This window comes from Coccinella septempunctata, chromosome 2, assembly GCF_907165205.1.
Source record: "Coccinella septempunctata chromosome 2, icCocSept1.1, whole genome shotgun sequence".
In the NCBI taxonomy this organism is placed as follows: Eukaryota; Metazoa; Arthropoda; class Insecta; order Coleoptera; family Coccinellidae; genus Coccinella; species Coccinella septempunctata.
This window is the reverse complement of record NC_058190.1, coordinates 47,158,788-47,182,439: the sequence shown is the minus strand read 5'-3', so window position 1 is coordinate 47,182,439 and position 23,652 is coordinate 47,158,788. Positions and strand designations below refer to the sequence as shown.

At 37.1% G+C, this 23,652-nt stretch overlaps 1 protein-coding gene across 5 annotated transcripts in view; it reads right to left on the bottom strand.

Annotated features, from left to right (window-relative positions):
- Positions 1–21,015, bottom strand: part of LOC123306778 (homeobox protein prospero) — an 87,404-nt gene extending 66,389 nt beyond the window's left edge. For all 5 annotated transcript variants that reach the window (XM_044888916.1, XM_044888917.1, XM_044888918.1 and 2 more), the window contains exon 1: positions 20,963–21,015. The gene's annotated coding sequence lies outside the window, so the exon portion shown is untranslated. The remainder of the gene's footprint in view (positions 1–20,962) is intronic.
- Positions 21,016–23,652: the final 2,637 nt, after the last annotated feature.

Sequence of the window (23,652 nt, the reverse complement as noted above, 5' to 3'; positions counted from 1 at the left end):
ACGATGTGCTAATTCAGCAGGTTTTCCTTTTTAATTTCCTCCTTTCTCCTTGAAACTTTGATAAAATACCCCTATCTTTTTTCAACGCATTCAAATTATAATATCACAGTAGCCTTTTGTGGCCCAAAAACCATTAGCGAACACTCGAGGCTTATCCGTGAACGCAGTAACCACCGGTTATTTGAAGTAAGTAGTTCCAGGGCACGCCAGCGTTTACGAACAAATGAAGTCACACCTGTCGCCGCCGCGACGACCGCCTCCGCCGTAGTGTACTAAGAAAACAACGGAAGTTAGGCGGCGGAAATGAGCTACTTGACGGAAGTAGCTAAGTAGCGGCTACAATGCCCCCGTGGTTCCGCTTGCGTGTCTCTCCCATAGCGCACAAATTCTTGCGTGAACCATCGTCATATGAGCTTTTCTTTTTCGGATGGATGCATGGCGAAACGGAAATGTTCGCCACCTCCCAGATTTTTCTGGGGAATGAATGGGGAGAGCTTCTAAGAGCGAAGGAAAATTCTGTGTGGAAAAATGTGAAAGGAAGTATGTAGTGCGTTTTGGGGAACCTTCAGTCGACCTCGTATTGTCTCAAGAGCTTTATTTTTATGTTTCCATTGAGAAAATATTGGTATGTCGAATCTTTCTTCAATTGGCGTTTTCCGAAGGCAAGTTGAACCTCTTTACTCTTTTGTACATGATGCGTTATTGGCCTCTGACAATCAGGAGCCCATTTTTTCATTGATGTACTTCCGAACCATCCTTTTCAAATGTGAAGAGGCTAAACGTTACATACTGAATATGATAAGTAACATATTCTCCTTTTAATTGGATACACTTATTACAGCGAACCTGCAACGTCTCTAGACCTTCCAAAAAAAATGGTTCTTCTTGCTCTGCAAACTAGACCTCCGCAGCTTTTATTACCTCCTCCTTGGAAGAAAATTTACGACCTTTTAAACTTTTTTTCAGTTGAGGAAAGAGATGATAGTCGGATGGAGCCAAATCTGTTGAACAAGAGGGATGTTCCAGTAATTCAAACCGTAAATCACGAGCTTTTTGCATGTCAACATGAGATTTGTGTGCAGAGGCGTTGTCCTGCAAAAACAAAACACCTTCGGATAGCTTTCCGCGTCTTTTCTCTTTAATTTATTCCCGTAGAGTGGTCAGTGATGTCGAATAGTAATCTCCGGTTATTGATCTACCCTTATCCAAAAAATCAATTACGATTACTTCATGGCAATCCCAAAAAACTGAAGCAAAAACTTTTCCAACAGATTTTTGGACACGAAACTTCTTATATCTTGGAGAACCAGAGTGTTGCCAATACATCGATTGTTGCTTTGTTTCTGGGTCGTAGAAATGTACCCAAGTCTCATCCATAGTAACAATTTGGTTCAAGAAGTCTACATTGTTTTCAAATCGAGCACAGATCGAACGCGATGCTTCTACCCTTCCATGCTCTTGGTCAACATCCAAACATTTGGGGATCAATTTTGCAACAATTTTTCTCATGTCCAAATTGACGTGAACTATATGATGAACGCGTTCGTATGAAATATTCAGTGCTTCAGATATACGTTTTAGCTCAATTCGACGGTCTGATAAAATCATGTCATGAACTTCATCGATATTTTCGGGGACTGACACAGAAACTGACCTTTCCGATCGGTCATCATCTTCAATGGAAAATTTACCTCTTTTGAAGCTTGCAATACAATTTTTCACGGTCGCATACGAAGGACATTGATCACCAAGGGTATTAAGCATATCTTCATAAATCTGCTTATCTCTTAACCCTTTTAAATACAGGTACTTGATGATGGCTCGATACTCCAATTTTTCGATTTTCACAATTTCGGTGGACATATTCTTTTAATATATTGCGCAACTCTGGTTTACTTTTTGACCTCAAACTTCACACTTGATACTTCTAATGAGTTGTTTTTCGTTGCTATGGTAACGCAAGATTTTTTTTATTCATGGAACTGGTCTAGGCCAACTAGATATCAATACATCCTCGTATCTTCCGAATCCAGACAACCATTAATATCCTGGAGCTAGCCAAACAGTTGGCTAAGAAAAGGTACCCGATGTCAAAGCCAGCTTTCGTGCAAGATCAACCACCAGTTGTAAGACATTATCCAGGTTTTTCAGTCACAGTAGATTCCGTTTTTGGGATGTCTCCAAGATTTTCTGATCTAGATTTTCCTTTCTTAGTATATCCATCAAACGCATGAATTTCAACCTTCGTGTCTTAGTCAGATGGACCAGATGAGGACAGTACCGTTTCGATCTCTCCCATCCCACAACCAGAAAGATCCGAAGCGACGTCACAGACCTCTCCAACCTAGTATTCGCACCTCATTAACGGATTGAGCGGCAAATTGGATAGGACACTGCTGCCCCCAGCGAATTTCCACACACATTTTAGCTTTAATTATCACGCGAGACCCTGTAATCTCTGTCAGCCCATCGCTGCGTCCGTTTTCATTATTAATAATTGATTCCATATCGTTTCGTGACAAGTTTCACGGAAAAAGCGTGACTTATTTAATGCGGTTTGCGACCCAGCCCGCCCTCTGGGTGCTGAAGCGACCTCAAAAATCGGAATCCGAGGCAGGGATGCCAAAAGTTTTTCAAGCTCGATGTTCCTTGTCGATACATCGACACTAATTTATTTGGTAGTACACTGCGCAAAAAAAATAACGCACATTATGGAAATTCTCAATGATAATTATTTTTATCAGAATTATGCATGCATATGTTATCCACTTTCAACGGTTTTCTTCGATACAGATGTTTTTTCCCAGCAGGAATAAAAAAAGATGATATTATCAGATTTTGAATGTATTGGCTCCATTCTGAAATCAGTTGTTCTCGATCAATTCTAGTGATCAATAGTTTTTATTTCGTTTGATTTTCTACACTCGATCGCTGTGCAACGCGAAACACGCAATTTGACCCAAGAGGAATGTGCCCAAGCGGTAGTTTTGCGAGAAGATGGGTGGACAAAACCAAGAATTGCAGCAAGGTTTGGAGTTTCCCATACATGTGTGTCCAGAATGTTGCAGCGATTCAGGGAGACAGGTATGAATGTCCGAAGACCAGGACATGGTAGACCACGGGTAACAACTGCCATTCAAGAACGTTACTTGAGAGTTTCTTCGTTGGGACAACGGTTTGCAACCGATCGCCTCCTTCAAATTCAGCTTGAGCAAACTCATGAGGTGCAAATTAGCACTCAGACAATAAGAAATCGCCTCAGAGAACATGATTTAAGGCCTCGTGTCGTGGCAAGAGGCCCAGCTCTTACCCCAGCCCAGCGAAGGGCGTTTGGATTTTGCGAGAGAGCATATCCATTGGGAAGAGGCCGATTGGGAAAGAGTTCTCTTCACAGATGAGTCTAGATTCTGCCTCTACCATTGTGATCGACGTTCCCTTGTATACAGACGTCCACATGAAAGATATGCTCAGTGCAATTTCCTGAATACTACTGGTTTCGGGGGAGGATCGATTATGGTATGGGGTGGAATATCTTCGACTGCTCGCACAGACCTAGTGGTCGTTGATAATGGAGCTATGAATGCTGATAAGTATATAAGGAACATTCTTGAAGAGCATGTAGTGCCATTTACCCCATACATTTTTGAAAATTTAATTTTTATGGACGATAATGCCAGACACCATCGTGCGCGCATCGTTCAGGAGTACCTTGAAGAGGTTGAAGTCTCTCGAATGGAATGGCCAGCAAGAAGTCCAGATCTCAATTAAAGATTGACGGATGGCTGAGTGTCAAAAATGTGTGAGTGTTCGTTCTATAAACGTCGATTTTTTGCCCAACTATAAACTTCATACCTCCAATGCTTCCTTAAAAATATTCCTCGACCTTACTCCACGACTCTATCTTGATGTTTTCGAAGACCTCTTCCATCCTGGCGATTGGATTCCTCCCCTACGTCAATCGACGTCGATCAACCCTTGCATTTGCCACCCCTACACCGGAGTACATCGCTTATCCGCGAAGCAACCGCTTTAATGTCATTATAATTGTTTCAGTTATTTAGAAAATCATTGGGTTAGAACACGGAAGAATTTTTTAGCTTTTTGACGTTCGCGTGCAAGTCTGAGGCGACTGATTTATCATAACCGGACGGCGGTATCGTTTACCTAGTGTCAGAGACATACCGTCATTAGCAGGCCTTCACAAAGAGCTTTTTTTCATGAACCTGGGATTACCGGACATTTTCCATCGTGTACATTTCTTGTGTTTATTTCCAGGTATGGCGTAGACACACACATGATTGATATGGATCTAATATTCTATACGGGGATCGTACCCCGTAATTACGCAGGGGAAGGTGGTAAACAAACATCCAAGGCAGTGGGTGAATCGTAAAAAAATTTTACCACGTTCTAAGTGAAGAATGTGATATGTCAGAGCTCTGGCGTTGCTGAGGTTGCAAACGTTAAGAAGATGAAATAAAAACAGTTTGATACAAAAAAAGCTAAGACACAGTAACAGATTGTGCTTGCAGTAGGTACATAAACAAGCTCATAGAGCTATACCTCCTCCTGAAGTTCCGTCTTTTTGAAAAAAGACATTATGTTACAAGGAGAGTGGTTCCTGTGTTCCTCTAGACTATGCTTGAGGCCTGACTGTAACTGCCGGATATTCGAGAGAGTTTCGTCTCTCTTCAGGCAAAACCTGTGAATAATTTTTGTCCCCATGATCTTTCTTGAGATTGTAAAAGCCCCTTCAATGTTTTGCTTCAAATATATACAGAGGCTGACCTATTAAATCGTCAATCAAAAATCAGTGATAATTTTAGTTATTTTTAATCGGTTGGAGTTGGGGAAGTCTCAAAAAATTACTAGTTCCGTTTACTTTTGGAGTTTGAAGATGTCTTTAAGTCCTGCATTTGGAGTTTAATGACAAATTAAACCATTTGTCTGATCAATGAAGAATTCACGTATATCAACTGTGTCTGGAGAACTTTCCAGTATTTTTTTTCGTCTAGACCCCCTCCTGGTCCCTTCCAACCCCACTAAAGTCGACGCACCGAAGTTTAATTCGCGTCAATTGACGACGGACCCCAAGAAAGGTCCGTTGAGGTCCCAAACAGGCGAAACAAATCTTAAACTTCGGCCGGTCCTTAATTAAACGATGTCCGATTGACGATAAATTGCCCGATAAGAGAGTTTTGAATTGTTATCCATTGAATCGGATTAATCATTTCCGCGATAGGATACAATTATGGGTCGAGTTAAGGAAGCAATTGGAGTCTTGAACAAATTCAATTTAGACTCTCCCTGGGTTCTCTGGAAAGTTCGCTGGATGCGGGAATACGGACTGAAGTACCTTTCGCAGTTCGCGTCATTCTCTTAATCAATCCGGTTTTTGGGTCCGGGTAAGGAGAGTGGAACTTTTCCGGGTAGATCTGCGGGGTTGTGGACGGGGGGATGCAGCTGTGGAAGCGTGGAAGATGCAGCTTGCGATATTCGATGATATTTCAAGGAAATGAGTAACTTCGCAGAGAAATATTAGCTGCAGATACGAAACCATATTTCTCATTGAACCATTCTATATTATTCATTACGAGTTCATTGGTTTTGCACGTCAATTCTTGTTCTTTTCATGATAAATATATCAATAATATCAAATATCAATGTAACCATACATGTACTCTCAGTATACAGGGTGATACCGGAGGAGAACGTCAGGTTTCAGGAGAAGTTTATACTAGTCAAGACGATTTCGAATCAATGTGTGGTTTATGGCTAGGAGCCTCTACTGAGACTCTACAGGGTGATTTAGGAGTAGAGAACATTGTATTGAAAGAATTTTCGAGGAATGCATTATTTTGAAGCCGAATTCAAATCTCATACGAGGTTCTATTAGAAATTTTGTCAAAACAGCGCAAATACGTATTGAAAAAAGGAAATCATTTCGAAATTTCAATGTGAATATTGTGTTAATCATAAGTTTTGCTCTTCAAGGCTTGCATGTTTTCATTTATGTAGATTTTTCTGGTTTATCTACATATGAAGTAGTTTTCCGTCTTTGTAATTTGATGAAACCATTTCAGAACTTAGGAACAGCTTCAAATCTTGCTTCCTTTGATGATACAGCTTACAACCTTGTTCAGAATATTCCCACTAAGTTTGAGCGAAATTTCGATATTGTTCTTTTTTGAAAACTCTTTATCGGAAAACCAAATGAGTGTGCAAAAAAATTAGTCACTGGAATAATGACTAATTATACCAGAATATGAAACGAACACCGAAGTTTCGAAAACACAATTTACAGGGTTGGCCAAATCGTTGTCTACTGAGGGGATCTCGAGAACTATAAGAGCTGTAGAAGAAAATGGATGAAACATTTCCGAGCTCTTTTTCAGAGGATCAAAGAATGCCGAAAACCGTAGCCTCTTACTATTCTTCGTTTTTGAGTTATTAGCAAAAAATGGATGAAACATTTCCGAGCTCTTTTTCAGAGGATCAAAGAATGCCGAAAACCGTAGCCTCTTACTATTCTTCGTTTTTGAGTTATTAGCAAAAAATGAGATTTTGACGATTTCGAAAAGTTCTCATAACATTTTTGTTTTTGAAGTTCTAAAAACTTGAATCTTCTTAGGCACTTTTATACGTAGAATCTACAGAAAATACTTTTATAATTCAAAATAACAAATCCAATAAAGGTTTGCATTAAAAAAAAAACGAAAGTTTGTCTAATGAGTCGAAATGAAAACATATTTTGAGCTCGTTAGTGGATTCTACTTAAAAAGTGTCTGTAGAAGGTTCAAGTTTGAGATATGTAACTTCAGAAACAAAAAAATTTGAGAACTTTTCAAAAATCGTTAATATCTCATTTTTTGCTAATAACTCTGAAACGAAGAATTCTAGGAAGCTACGGTTTTCACCATTCTTTGTTTCTCTAAAAAGAGATCGGAATGTGTCATCTGTTTCTACTGGTTCTTTTAGTTCTCGAGATCCCCTCAGTAGACAACGAATTTTGTCCTGCCTATACAGGACAATTTTTCGACCTGTACGATTAATCCAAAATTATCACAATAACAACCCCTTAATTCGAAAAAAGCATTGAAATTGTTCAATGTAGGTAATTACACTGAAAATTTCATCCAAATTGAATGAGCTATAACAAAATCGTTTGTTTTGTCGAAGATTGACTTCTTGATTCCGTTTGTGTTTTTTTATGTAGATGACATTATTTTATCCATTCCAAAGGATAAGGTTCCACAAGTCCTGCAAGTTTTCAATAGTTTCCATAGCAGCCTCCAATTTACATATGAGTTAGAGAGTGATAACCGAATCCCGTTTCTGGATGTTCTTCTAATTAGAGAGGGCAACAAGATTATCACTGACATTTATAGAAAACCGATATCATCAGGTAGAGTCTTACATTATGACTCAGCGCACTCGAGAATTCAGAAAGTTATGATAATAAAATCGATAAAGCACAAAATTCAGTATTTATCGGACGAGTTGTTTCACAAGAAAAATTTCGATGAGCAAACTTTATTTCTGATGAGGAATGGTTACCCGAAAAGTTTGATACATAAAATTTTTTATTCTTCTAATGTTGAACCTCCACCGCACACGTTGAATAATGTTGACGAGTCCCATAATAATGTCAGAGTCTGTAAGTTGATTTATGTACCGAGGTTGTCCGAACAACTCAAACGATTAATGAAAGATAGTACAAATCGTGTTATTTATTACTACAACAAAACTGTTCGGTCTATTTTTTCAAAGCTTAAGGATAGGGATCCGAAGGAGAGATGTTCTGGGGTGGTTTATAAGATCAACTGTGGGGATTGTAGCGTGTGTTATGTCGGGCAAACAGGGCAATATTTGGGCAACAGATCTGCCCAACATGAAAGGGATTGCAAGAATAAAAAAGAATCCACAGCATTATCTGCTCATGCTTCATCATCCAACCACAATTTTGATTTTCAGAACGTTGAAATTTTGGGTCGGGAGAACAACTGGTTTAAACGTTGCTTTAAGGAGATGATTTATATAAAAAAGTTCCCAAACACAGTTAATGCACGTACGGACGTTAGTACGTTGAGTGTGGCATATTCCAACTTGATTCCAAAATGTTGAAAGCCCAGTTAAATATTTGGTCGTTTCGTTACGCCACTGTGCAAGTGTCATGTTGTCTCTCGTGTTTCCGTTGTGTTTGTAGATCGTTTTTCTTCCATTCATTTGAATTCTGCGTTTGATGTGTCATGACCCAAAAAGCAAACATACATCGATGCCTAGATCCGGTAGAACTCGTTTTCCCGTTTTATTTTCATTTTTATGACGATTTTCTGTACATGAAAATATTGAAATTTTTTAATATTCTGACAGTGAGTATTTTTCCTTTTTTCCTTGGCCTGTCTTGCTATACAGTTGTCTTGCTCAGTCTGCTTTGGTGTTTAATGTTGTTTTCGGTGTTTTTATATTTTTTTATGTTCTATTCTGTATTTGCAATGTATTGGATCGATAATTTTAGTAATTTATATGAATATTATGCCATCATATTTTTATATTATCTATGTCACTGTTTATAACATAATTTTCCATTTTTTAGCCTGAAGAAGGCACAATAAAGTGCCGAAACGTCGTGAAAGAATAGTTTCTTGTGTTTGTTCCTTGGACCGATATTTCCCAACTGTAGTTATAACAAAATTATTGTTGAAAGTAAAATCGGACAAATCAGTCCCAACAGAGGTCTCCAGCCATAAAGCAAACATTGTTTCGAAGCTGCCTTAACTAGTTTAAAATCTGACGGTCTCTTCCGGAATCACCCTGTATATGAATTTGTATATTGTTTGATAAAAGCTTCTTGTTCATCGAGAAATGACCACGTCCTCAGAATTAACTTAAATTTCGAGTTTGAAGTCAGAATTTGACACGAAATTATGAAAATAATGAGCAAATATTTGGTTATAATCTCGATTTCGCCTCAAATTCGATAAAGTAGGTGAAAATCCGATCCCATCTAATAGATAACCTAATTGAAGGGATGTTCTGCGTCCCCACTCGACTCCAGCAACATAACGAGGACATTTTACACAAGTACCTTCCAACATTTTTAATTAACAGCGGCTCTGCTCCCCATCAACAATAAAGCCGAAGTAGTGGAGATGGTTAATCACTATCTTCAATTTGCGTTTCAAAGGACGCAGCTAGGCCCGCTGCTCCGCGAGGATATCCGCTGGCGATGCGGTCCAAAAGACAGTGATATCATCAGGATATACGCCGTTGGTCACAACGTGAGAGATATTCCTGTTCCTGTGATGCTTCTTCCGATGAGGAAGTTTCCGATTGCGGGCGTAATTAGCCAGCTGCCAGAAAAAATATAGGTGGAATTGTCTCCGTGAATCATTCTCGCGATCCATTTTTCTCCGGGACGCTCCAGGTTACGAGATGTTGGAATTTTTTTTCATTTATACCACGACACGACAGGACCTGTTGTTCTAGGTAAATGCGAAGGAATATACCGAAAATCGCTGCTTCAGAAAAGGAAAAAACAGTGGGGATATCACTCATGGGTATTGGACAAGTAAAAGAGTTAATTCGCTTCAATTTCTTTATATACCGGGTGTACCACCCTCCCACCCATGACGCGGTGCTCATTTTGAAGGAGTAAAGGAAGATATTCGGAAAACCTTTTCTTGTGGTGTGTGAAGGATGTTCAAAAGCACAATTTAAAATTATTGTCATATATACAGGGTGTTCGAAAACAAAGATATTGACCAAAGTTACACTTTTTCAAATGTAACACCCTATATTTGACCTCAAAAATGGAATCCGTAGCTCAAATTATGATGAGTTTCTTCCGATTACTTTAAAGCTCAGAAGCACCCTTTACGAGATAATGGCGAAAAATCCAAAATATGGAGTTTTTTCAAACAGCAATTAATGAAGAAACTAGTTACGCCAGCGATACAGACAAAATTTTTTCGAGTAGACAAGTTGGCTACTCCTACATATAAAAGAAAATTTCAACACTTTAATATACGGAGTGATCATAATTAATTCTCAAATATCAACTACAAATAATCGTCGAAAACTTTCTTATTTCAAATGGCAGTTGGCACACCCGGTATTTTTATACCTCGTTGAACGTGAGAATTAATTTCAAAACTATCTTCATAAAATTTTCCTGCATCTAAACCTGATAGTTTCTGAGAAATTTCCGATTTTTAATTCAAAACTAGTAAACCATTTTCGCCACTATTTCGTAAATGGTTTTTTTAAGGTATAAAGTGATCTGAAGAATATCATCATAATTTGAGCTCGTCATTCCATTTTTGAGGTCAAATACAGGGTGCTACATTTGAAAAAGTGTAACTTTGGCCTACATCTTTGTTTTAGAAGACCCTGTATATATGACAATAATTTTAAATTGTGTTGCACCCTACACACACCTCAAGAAAAGATTTTCAAAATATCTTCATTTACTCCCTCAAAATGAGCGCCGCGTCTGGGGTGGGCCACCTGGTATATCTTTTCTCGGGATATACCTTGTGATTTTAATATTTTTTTTCTATCGATTCGTAGCCTTTCTTCCAAGTTATTCCAGCTAGACTCATTATGTAGCAATCCGAAATATATCTAAATGATGTAAATGGTGGAGGTACGATGAAAGTTGAAGTAGAGCAGTACCAAAAATATCTCATCAAATACGTTATATGTCATTGTACACCCTCTCAAAATGTCATAAATAATACCTTTTTCGTTTCAGAGATATTTAATTGAATCCATACCTACTTATCCTACGACTTATACATAAAAAAAATTAATTTTCAGTTATAGCTCAGAAGCGATTTTTAGGAATATAGTTTCTCATCGATGTGATGAATCTTCTCCGAACACAATATTCCACCAAGATCTACCATTTTCATCATAATAAAAATACCACAATTCAAAGAACACAGTACGTTGAATTGGTAACTATTATCGAAAATTAAATAGAAAACAAACGTATAATACGCCAACGAAATTGCGGTAACTCGTTCACTAAATGAGATGAAAAAAGTGCGTTTATGGTTGTTTCTGAAATAAAGTAGCTTATTTCCAAGGCTGAAATGGTATATTTAATGCTTGCAAAAACTTCAGTGTCATGTTTCCAGAGGTAGCCTAGCTCATTTGAAAACTTGAGTGTCGAATACAAATGATACACTTCATAACTATAACATCATTAATAAATCAGCCCCTAAACAAACCCGAGTTCATGAATTTAACTGGCACGATAATGCCCCTCCGTTGAAGTTTGTTCCAATTCATTTTTAACGCACTATAAAAGTACCAGTAACTTCCAATTTAATTTTCAGTTGATGGTCTATAAAAACTTATATATGTCACTGCCGCAGTCGGTGAATGTACACTTATTAGTAATTTTATTCACATGGATACTCCTAGATTTATTTACGTACAATATCTGTCCATTTCGACTTGTTTATTCCTAAAACCAGCAAATTCATTCATAAATAGGAATGACGTGATTGCATGCATACCAAATAGGAAAAATATAAAGTTTATTTCGGGACATGTGATAATTCTATTATCATTTCCTTTTGTTGTCTCCATTATCTTTGTACTGCCAGATGGGATCGAAGAAAGTGCTAACTGAATAGGGAATAAATTTGAGGAGTATTCAATGCTTCTTCTAAATTTTCTGATAATTTTTTGGTAGGTACATTCTACTTGGAAACGAAAGGTTTTAAGCTATAAACTTCAAAATTTTTTATGTAGTTTAGGTTACGATTTGAAAAGGGGTACCTCAAAGGATCACTCCTCATTCAATTATCAAATCTAACCATCCCCAATTACATTGACAACGTAATGTCCAAATCTTCCCGAATCCATCCTACAGAGATCACTCCATTCACACCTGTTCAATCCAAATCCCAAAATCCCCAGAGAACGTCCGAAAGACAAGAACCAATTTGATGGAAATTGACCTTGATTACAACCGCTGTAATATACACAGCCATAACCTCATCAATGAATTAATTATCGGCATTAATTAGCTTTGAAATCAGTGCAATGTTACTAATTGATTATTATGTTAATTTGCGTTCGAAGTGTTGGAATTATTATACCGGGTGCAGGTTTGGAGTTCCAAATGGAACGCCTATTTTCTGCATCTGCAGGTAGACACGAACAAATTCTAGTATTTTTTTAGCCCGCTGAGTGGAGTCGAATGGATTCCAGTGAGTAGAATTCATCGACTGGGTTTTACCACATTTCTAGTCATGGTTCTTCACCAGTATTGAACCTTCTCACTTCCTAGTAAACTAGTTGAACAACTGACGACCTATCATTGAGTCATTAGTCATAATCTTCTTTTTCAAAACGACTTCCAACTGAAAATTCACTCAATCGTGCTATTTCCACCATTGCAAGCCCGCAAATTGACTCGTACTGCATAGGTGAATGATAAGAAGTCACATTAGTGGTGGCATATGCCCGAAGACCACCGACAGACATCTGTGCCATGTTTGCCTACCGTGGCCAGCAGCCAGGTGGTAATGTCTTTTCGAGGGTTGCCCTGTGCTAGATGGCAGATGTGTGCCGCCTCACCCCTTGCGACCACTTTAAAGCGTTTCTTATAAACAAACGGATAATCACATCGATGACATACTTTACGAGTATTAATTTTCTATTTTTTTCTCGGAGAGTCGGAGAGTTCATAGTCCAGGTGCGCCAACTTCTCATTTGTCAACCTCTGCGGAAGAGATTGGGTGGTTTGGTTTGTCGAATTTTGGCTGCTACAGGTACAGTTTAGATGAGGAATTGGATGCTGTTCCGTGGATTACAGGAACTATTTTTGAAGTTAAATTAAATGGGTTGAATTCCGGAACGCATCATTGCATTTTTAAAGATTACAAAAATAAATTTCAGAAAATTTGATGATGATGATAATATTTCCTTGTTCCACATTGTAAATTTTTCGAAAAATAAATTTTATTTATGGGAAAGTTTGCTTTGCTGTTTTCTGCGATAATCAGTTTACTTATAGCCCTTTGCATGTTTTCTTGACACTTGTTTCTGTTTGCACTGTTTCTAACGATATTTGCCTATTTTCTTTTTAAATATGAGAGGCACAATACAGGGTGGAAAAAATTCGTTGTCTACTGAGAGGATCCCGAGAACTATAGCAGCCAAAAGAAAACGGATGACACATATCCGAGCTCATTTTCAGAGAAACAAAGAATGGTGAAAACCGCAGCCTCCTTCGATACTTAGTTTTTGAGTTTGACAATTTCGTAAAGTTCTCATAACTTTTTTGTCTTTGAAGTACCAAATCTGAAATTTGAACCTTCTACAGGCATTTCTTTACATAGAATCCAATGATGATCTCAAAATTTTTTTTTTCGTATCATTAGGTGAACTGCCAAAGAGGTGGCATTTTTTTTTAAATGCCAACTCTTAATGAATTTGATATTCTACGTATTTAAATGCCAAAGAAGGTTCAAGTTTCAGATCTTTGACAAAAAAGTTATGAGAACTTTTCGGATCAAAATTTTAATTTTTATTTATAAGTCGAAATCTAAAAATGATAGACCGATTCTGTTTCCAGATTTGGATTAGTCACGAAAAAAGAGTTCGAGATTGTGTCATCGGTTTTCTTCTAGCTACTATAGTTTTCGAGATCCCCTCAGTAGACAACAAATTTTGCACAGCGGAATACGAAACACTTACGGAAAATAATTGAACAGGGTGTTCCTGTATTGAAAGTACAAATGAAGAAGAGTGCTTCTTCAAGTAGTTTGAAAAAATTTATATCCCATAAAAATGGGATAGCAAACGTTTCGTTTTCGAGATACAGGTTGTTGAATCTTTGTCGAGAATTTTTCTCGTAGTATCTACACTCCACAAGATATTCAACTGAAATTTGGCATAGATATTACAATTGAGAGTTTACGACATGTGTCTTGCCAATTCTGGTAGCAACTCTACAAGGTGATATTTTTTCCCCTGTTTTTCCAGAACTTTTTTTGGTGAGTCACTGTTAATTTGGAAAAATTTTAAAAGAAGTCTTGTTGTTATACTAAACTTCATGATCTCTTGGAGTTTTGTTGTATCTCCTACCGATTTCGAGAAAAAATCCATTCTCTTGAAATCCTTAGAAGAATCCAAATTCTCATGAAAAATCCAGCTGTTTGCATAAATTCATTATTAGTTTTTGAAGTCATTTTCCCGATCTGTAGAAATGATTCATAAAGATTCGATCATCTCGTATAATCATTACAAAAATTGTATAACTACAAGAAAACTTTAACATCCTGTATCTCGAAAACGAAACGTTTGCGATCCCAAGTTTAGGAGCCTTTTTTTCTTGAAATTACTTAAGGAATCTCTCCTCCACGTTTGTACTTCCAATTTAGAAACACCCTGTACAAACACACCCTAGAATTATCCTCTGTTTCCTTCTTATACAAGAGACGTTAACAGATTGGCCCCAAAATATGTCAAAGTATAAGAAAAATCCCCAGTTTACGGTATCAAAGTGTTTAAAAATTTTAAAATTTTCAGTGAACAGAACTAGTATGAACATCTGATGAACCGAACCTAGCGAAAGCTGAAAGAGAACAGCATCTTTATTCTGAAAAATGCAGCGGACGAAATTACAAAGACCCCAAGGTGCAGGCCGCAACCGATGAACATCAAACAACAAGGATTTTCAAGAAACCAACCTCAAAGAGATCACTTGACCGCAAACCGATACCTAAATCGTCATCACGACAAACAAACAGCAAATAATACGTAATACGATATTATATGCATATGTGCCATTTTTCAGAACCGCATTCGTGGGCAGATGCGCAACCCCCAAATGTCTTTTTTAAATCGATGAGTGTCACTACACAATGGAGAAAATAAGGCGAATATCGAATATCTGCGATCGTATCGATCAAGAAGTGGACATGGATACCTTTTGTTGGGTCCATTCTTCGATACGCTGGAAGAGGCACGTTAATTTGAAGAAATCGAATCACGCCACACACATTGAGAGGTTCGGCCAATTTTTATTCGGGGCATATTTGGATCCAGATGTCAAATGGAAGGTCTGATGATGATGTATGAGGTTCTTCCAAAAGATTTTCGATTTGTGGATGAATGTCTTGTTTGTTTGCGGATTGTATCAAGATGTTAGAGTGGAGAATAAAGTACTAGGAAGAACGCTGTGAAGGTGGCGTTACATAATTATTTCGTGGGAGAATTCGAAATTCCAGGTGTTTATACAGGGTGCGTCTTTGACTCGTACAAATATTTTAACAGTAGATTCTTGAAGTCAGAACAAATACTTTTTTCCTTAACCATTTTTTTCGAATCGGCTCGGTTTAATCTTTTAGCCTGTATCTTTACAGGCTGTCGAAAAATTATAAAACATGTCATTTTCAGTTGTATCTGACAAACGGTTTCATTGAATGAAATGAATTTCGGAATATAGCTTTTTGTTCATTCGATGAATCTTTTTCGAACATGGGATATCACCCACGTCTTCCAGTTTTCTCATTATGACCAATACGTCCATAAAAATACCAAACGTTCAAAGAACCCAACTCTTGAAACTAAGTTGGGTGCTATCTAATGAATATTTGAGCGTTTTGTAAAATAAAAGTATTCCTTATATTTTCTCGTAGAATGCGCCGTTTTCGAGTAATTTGATATTCAAAAATTAAACAGTATCTGTGAAATTTGAAAAGTTGGGACCTTTGACTGAATACAACTCTGTTTAAAAGATCCACAGATGTGCAGTGTCACAGATTTAGCCTGTTATTCTGAAGGTAATTTTGTTTTTCCAGGGGTGGCACAGCCCATAATGAAAACTTAAAATGGCTATATCTTTTAATGAAGGCTGAAACGAAAAAAAGTGTTTCTTTTGACCTCAAGAATATACCGTTGAAATATTTGTACTAGTAAAAGACTCACCATGTATTGTTCATCATGCTCTATTGGAATCGTATTTGAAATTTTGTCCAAAAGGTCCAAGTGCCAAGAAATAACTTGCGTTCAAAAAGTTCGATATTCTGTGTCTGAATGTAATTCCTGTCTTTTGCTGTAACATTTTCCAAGATGACTGTTAAGTAAGCGTTCTGTGTTTCTGTTGTATGTCAACGAAATGTTAGATAGCCCTCGAATTCCTTTCTCGTTTTTTCCTATTTTCACTGATATATCTATGGGAGATGATTCCCCAACATAAGGGTGCTTTAGCGTTCCTCGAACAACTGAAGAACAGAAGAATCATCACTTGGAAGACTGGACCTGATTGAAGGACCCTCCCGGTCAATCAAAAAATTGAAAATGTTGATTACCCTCGCAGCATATAGCATTCTGCCAATGGTTTCTCAACCAATTCATTGATATCTGTATCAGTTTTTTTCTGATGAAACTTATTTTCATCTTTATGAATATGTCAACTCTCATTGGAGCAGCCAAAAACCAGAGAATTTTTTCATTTTCAATTGGACTTTGATGTTCTTCCCATCATTTTTGGGAAGAATAAATAAATGAAACGATAGACAAACTTCCAAACTGATGCTCTAAGTTGAATCAATAATAACCGAGTAAAGATGGGAAGATTCTTGTTCTTATTCCACCCATTCCTTTCTACGCGGAGTTCCCTCCAGGATTAAATATCTTGAGAAATTTTCCCCAGTCTCCAACCTGTACGTCGGAGTGGAAGGGAAGACATTGCTGAACACACCTTTGAACATCCGGTAGAGTTTCATTGGCTTCGACGAGGTGAGCAGAGGACGAATCAGAAAATACGGTCACGCTTTCCGTTCATTACACGAATAATAGCAAACGATTGTATCAGGTTGAAAAAAATAATAAAAAATAAGGATCAGTCTGAACGGACGGAGCTCTGACCGCCCAGTGGACGCCTGTGAACGGCCAGAGACGGATCAAGGATCTCCGGTAACAATTCAATTCATTTTGATCAAAAAGTTCTGAAATGTTTTAGGGTTTTCACTCCCTGTCTCTAAGACAGAATCAATTAAAAAATTCATCTGTAAGTTCCCGAAAATATGGGTTCAGTTAAGAAATTGTCAATACCGAACTCTATGAGATTTATCACTAAAAGAGTAGCTCTTTGAGAAGTTGAGGGAAATATTTTTGTGAATATTGAAGATAATTTTATTTCCCCATTCAAATATGAATAAGTTTCAAAGTACTTCCCATTTCAAACATATAGCTCTTATTACAAATATATTATATCAACCAACATCTCATAGAATTTCAAATATATAATCAATCCTGTAACCTCCACTGGCTTTTTTATAGTTAGGTAGCCTTCAATTTTTCATGAAAGATCTTATTAAATGCCTCTTTTTGGTGGAGAGTAAATCTTCTTTGCTACAATATAATGAACATACTCCATAAAGATCTAAAGGACATACTGATGGTGTCAATTAAGAGCAGCTTTTCACTGGGATGGAAAGCCACATTTATATTATATAATTCTCCGGATTAATCGGTCATATTTTGGGACCACTCTCCCAGAAGTTTCTGTATGAATTGATTCTTTGTGAGACAAAAACTGAGCGTTCACAGGTCAAGTACGATCCTGGCTATCGGGCGCAGAAATCAACTTTTATAACGCGAAAAGGTGATCAAAGCACACGTATCTGGGTCCAGCGATGGAGGCGGATGAGGCGACATCGGAAGCGAGAGAAATATCGACGTTCGGCCATGTTTCATAGTGAAAGGTTATAAACCTTACAGCCAGCAACTATAAATCCGGTCCATTATTGGAGACAATGAAATGATTCGATTCTCAGAGAGCTTTGGACGTCCAATCGATGTCTATATGGATGAGGTGTCCACCAAGAGAATAAGCTCTTGATTTGGCACCATATTATATATTTTTCAAGTGAAGTCACCCCCACTTGAAAATGTGGGTTTTTCTCAGCATGTCTGAAAAATAGAAATGAGTTTGTTGACTGGAACGAACAAACCTTCAAGATGACTATCAGGTACTTGATTCACTACCTGCAAAAGTCAGAACCAACGATGACAGATGACAGCTCAGATACTCGATGTAGCGAGCTAGAGAGGCTTCCAATTGTCTTGAGGGCCGAAGGGTTTCGTCATAGAATTTGCAAGAGATTCCTCTATCTTCTTTGAGTAAAGAGATCAAGATAAGACATCAAGTGCCCATATACTCAGGGAAAGATGTTTATCAATAAGGGAGCAGGATTTGAAGTGCGATCTACTCTGATAATCATGATATCATGCAACCATGTAATGGTTTAGAGCCATCACTGGGCTAGGGTGTTCAAACTGGCTTTGGTTTTGGAGTAAGTGCCTTCTAGACTCAGTGAACTGCGTTGCATTGCGTTGGTTCCCAATAAAAAAATAAATAAGAGGAATGGCCGATGCTATTTCATTCATACAAAAAAGAAAACTTTGATCTTCAGATGATCAGAGAGTATGTAGTGGTTTATTTTAGATTCTGTAAAATATTCATGATGACACAATGTCAGCGATAGGTAATTCTATAATTTACGGTATATTTCTGGTAGTATTTTGGAATCAATTCCAGCATTCATATCTCCACAAAATTATTAATTCTGAAATGAAATTACAACATTATAGTTCCTCAGAATTTTTATTACAAATGAATGTCAGTAGGAAACCAAGATGGAACGTATTTCCCAACGACATTTTTCCTTTCTTCCAACCATATACAGGGTGAGTCTTTGACTCGTACAAATATTTCAAAAGAGTTTCTTGAGGTCAAAAGAAAGACCTTTTTCCTATACCATTTTTTCTGATTCGTCGCTGATAAAAAGATAAAGTCCTTTTAAGTTTTCATAATGTGCAATGCCACCCCTGGCAAAACAAAATTACCCTCAGAATAACTTGAAAAATCTGTGACACTACACATCTGTGGATCTTTCAAAAAGGGTTGCATCCAGACAAAGTATCCAATTTTTCTTATATCACAGATATTTTTCATTTTTGAACATCAAATTACTCGAAAACGGTGCATTATACGAGAAAATATGAAGAATACTTTTTCTTTACAGAACGTTCAAGTATTCATTAGATCTAGCATCCAACTTAGTTTCAGAGTTGGGTTCTTTGAACTTTTGGTATTTTTATGGTACGTTATGGTCTTAATGAGAAAACTGGTAGTTATACCATATATTCCGAAATTAATTTTCTTCGATAAAACCGTTTGTGAGATAAAACTAAAAATAAATTTTTTTTATGGTTTTTCAAAATCTTTTAAACCGAGCCGATTCGGAAAGAATGTTAAAGTGAAAAAGTTTCTTTTGATCTCAAGATGAAATATTTTTTACGAGTCAAAGAAACAAAGAAACCCTGTAAATATACTAGCGTTTGCAACGCGTTTCCTCCACATTTCTGTGTTTATTTTTTCAGTATTTGAAAATGGGATGCTTGCTGTCATCGAAGCTAAATTTTACAGGAAATTTTTCAAAAGTACCTATGTATTTTCTAGTTTTGTTGTTGATTCGTGTAAATGTATGTCGTCTGCAGATCTCAGTGCACCAAATGAACATCCATCCGCAAGTCTCCTGATTAACTGCTGAGATATCCTGTTGCGATGCATAAAACATGTCCACGATAATGAGCGAATCCCATTAAAAAGATTAGCCAACAATTCGAAATCAGACCGCCGCGCTGTGCTCTCCGAGATAACAATGACGGACGGGGCCGCAGCATCTCTTTCCTGTTTATAATTTGCGATTTCTTGCCATTGTCCGATGGCTCCTATTCGAAACAAACAATTTTTTAAGTCCCACTTACAATATCCTGGACAATAATGCCTCCATCCTAGCGTGTATCCTGTCCGCGCAACAGGAAATTTACATCTCTTACCTCAGATTTAAATTCCATTTCATGATGACATGATATTAAGTCCCTCCTGCCTCTTTTATCTTTTCATCTCGGGCTCCATATACGGAACTATTATTTTTTTTATGTTCATGCACATTAGCAATTCTTATAATGCTCTTGATTCTCTGTTGGACAAATGGAAATTTATGTCGGACGACAGGAACTATCCTCAAGCGGTTTTTTAGTTAATAGTAATATTCTGGATTGTTCTAATTATTTATGAATCATGCATATGGATTTGTCATAACTTGAAGTCGTTAGATGTTTTAAATCTTGCAATAGTATGAACGATTTTATTATCTGGGTGATTTTTAAAAGATCAGGGCCTTCTTCGGCCATGAAATGACCTCAAGTTTAGAAGCTGGACTTCTGAAACTGATTTCAATCTCTGGATTTTGAGGCACCTTTTACCCTGTGCGCCCTTATGTGAAAGGTCTATTTGGCCAACAAAATGACTTCTCACAAACGATGGACGTATAAGTATAATACTCAAGTTCTACCTCAGTTTCGCCATGAAATATCTATAAAAAACCATTCTCTGAACGATGAGGATATAGTCTCTGTTAGTCATGATTTCTTATCTGCTATTACTGTCGTGAACTCGAAAAATGTTATGTGAAGGTGAAAAAATGGAAAATTGGTGTTTTCTCAAATTTCTAACCCCAGACAATTTCCATCGTATCCCCTGATCCTCAAACTATTTTTTATTGGACCCTACACATTCAAAAGCCATCGAACAATCAGACAGTGATAAGTCCTTCCGTTTCCTTTCAGATGACATACTTATCGCTAGGTTGACTTTCTTGCAGACCTTATCGAATTTCTTCCTACGTAAACTTGCGATTAGGAGATATTCAGGAAAACGCCTGGTATCTTGAATAAACTTCTTATCAGCTATTGGCGAATGTCGACCCACATTCAACGCGAGGCATTTGCGATTTTTTTATCTTCAGAAGAGAATGACGCGTATCAGAAATTTCGTAGAGAGCCACACAATCCATCGAATTTTTGAGGTTTTGGATATGCTAGGATAGTTTCGGAGAAAACTTCAATAAAGAGTGCAACTTACCTTTATCTTGTAGGAAGGATGAGAAGTCTTGATTTAGATTCCATTTATTTAGTCTGAAATTGAAAGAAATAAATGTGAATTTTCTATTTTCGAGTCGTCTTGATAAGGGTTAATGCTGAATTTCCAAGAAATCAGAAAAAGTAAGCTTGTAATCTTATATGTTATTTTTGGGTGTTGTTGTCTCAAATACTGTAGTTACGTATTGACCTTATTTCAAGGGGCGTTAGTAGGGGGCGTCTTAAATGGATATTCCCAAGATTATATCCTCCTACTGTCTAATATTTCACTAATCGACTGCTTATCTTCACATGAGTCGTAATACTTCTAATGAACAGACGACAGCAGATAGATAATATTTCTACTTTAAAATTGGAACAAACCAACAAAATATTGAATAGAATGGTTTGTTCTTTCATTTCGGGTAATTATTGAGTTAGGTCCCTCTGCGATTTCAACGTATTTTATCAATGCAGCCGAAATATAATCATTCTTTGAGAGTAAGGAAGTCATTAGACATCTGTGTCTCTTATTTTTCTGAAAAGGGGTTGGGTGAAATAAGATACACCAAAGATTAAACTCGGAATTGACCGAAAACCGGCATAAACCGATGCATCTACCATCAAATAAACTTAGCCCACGAGCGCTTTCCCTAAAATCGAAGTACCAACCCTCATTGCGCCCCCACGGCGGAATATCAACCCCCTGATCTTCGGCAACTTCGTCGATCGCTATAATTGCAGTCTTTCATTAGTTTTTCGTGCGGAAAACACATTTATACCGAATATCGAATCAATCAATGCAAATATGGAGACTTCGATGTCAATTAAAAGCGATTGTTTTTAACGGGGATTCGAGCGATACTTTTCGCGAACAGCGTCGCCGTCGAGATGCAGGAAACTATAAATAGATTGCACAAAACACCTTCGAACACGTCAGATATAAAGAGGTTAATTCGGTATCGATTAAACGAAATTAGAAATTTAAATTCAAATGCCGGCCATCTTTCGAACCAAGTCTACGGCTGAAATAGGCGTATCTTTGTTTCATCGTTTTCTAACTTACTTCTGCATATATACAGGGTGAGTCTTTGACTCGTACAAATATTTTAACAGTAGATACGTGAGGTCAAAAGGAACACTTTCCAAATTGGCTCGATTTAAAAGATACAGGCTATTGAAAAACCATAAAAAAATGTTATTTTCAGTTCTATTTCACAAACGTTTGTATCGAATGCAATGAATTTCAGGATATAGTTTTTCATTCATTTGATTAATCTTTTTCGAACACAAGATATTATCCATGTCTTCCAGTTTCTTCATTATGACCATAAAGTACCATGATAATACCAAAAATTCGAAGAACCCAACTCTTGAAACCAAGTTGGACGCTATCTAATGAATATTTGAACGTTCTGTAAAATAAAAGTATTCTTCACATTTTCTCGTATAATGCACCGTTTTCGAGTAATTTTATGTTCAAAAATTCAAAAGTATCTGTGAAATTCTGAAAATTGAGTACTTTGGCTGAATACAAGTCTGTTCAAAAGATCCACAGATGTGTAGTGTCACAGATTCAGCTAGTTATTCTGAAGATAATTTTTTTCTACAGGGGTGGCACAGCTCATTATGAATACTCAAAATGGCTCACTTTATCAAAGCCGAATTTAAAAGAATGGCATAGAAAAAAAGTGTTTCTTTAGACCTCAGGAATCCACTTTTGAGATATTTGTACGAGCCAAAGACTCATCCTAAATATCAGCAGAAGAATTTACCAGATTTTAGAATGTATGCCATCGAATTTTATGTTTTTTTCATTATTTTCACCTCGTTTAGACTCATCCTAAATATCAGCATAAGAATTTACCAGATTTTAGAATGTATGCCATCGAATTTTATGTTTTTTTCATTATTTTCACCTCGTTTAGTAAAATTTGATATTAACAGGTGAGGTCATTGAAAAATTGAAAACTATATCTCTCTAATTCATGACTACCTAATATGTGTTGATTATCAGATCAGATATGTGAAATCTTCCCAATAATGAGTATAATAACCCTAAAGAGGAGATCTCGATAGATACCAAAACGACCAATTCACAAACAGTCCAGTACGGACTATAAAATTCATGTCTATCAAAATGTATAAATCGCTCGCACGGCATTAGTTCCAATTACCGGCAAATACTTCCGGAACGGAAATAGCTGGCGCCCCCTAGCGGTACGCGTGCGCATGCAACGCCGTAGACGGATTTGCCGCTTTCTAATTGCTTATGTACATATTGCGTTTACTTAATTACCGACAACAGTATTACTTAGTAAAACAATTCCATTACGAACTGATCATTGTGTGGATGATAAACAGCGTCGATTTGTAGTAGATTAATGCCATTGGACAACAATTTGAAGACATTCAGAAGTAGGTAGGTCTTGACCAATGTCAAGAGAAAGTTCACAATTTGAAATTTTGAATACCTACTGACAGAGTAATGAATTTCGAAATTTATAAAGAAATAAAATATTCGGTTGAAAAGACAAAGAATCCAGCCGTCGAATACTTGCCAAAACGTTGAAGAGAAAAATACTAAATGATATAAATTGCTCAATGAAATGCTACAGTACAATTCCTCAATCATTTTCAGTCTTCAAAACATTTTGATACCTACTATTGCAAATCATAATAGAAAGATAACAG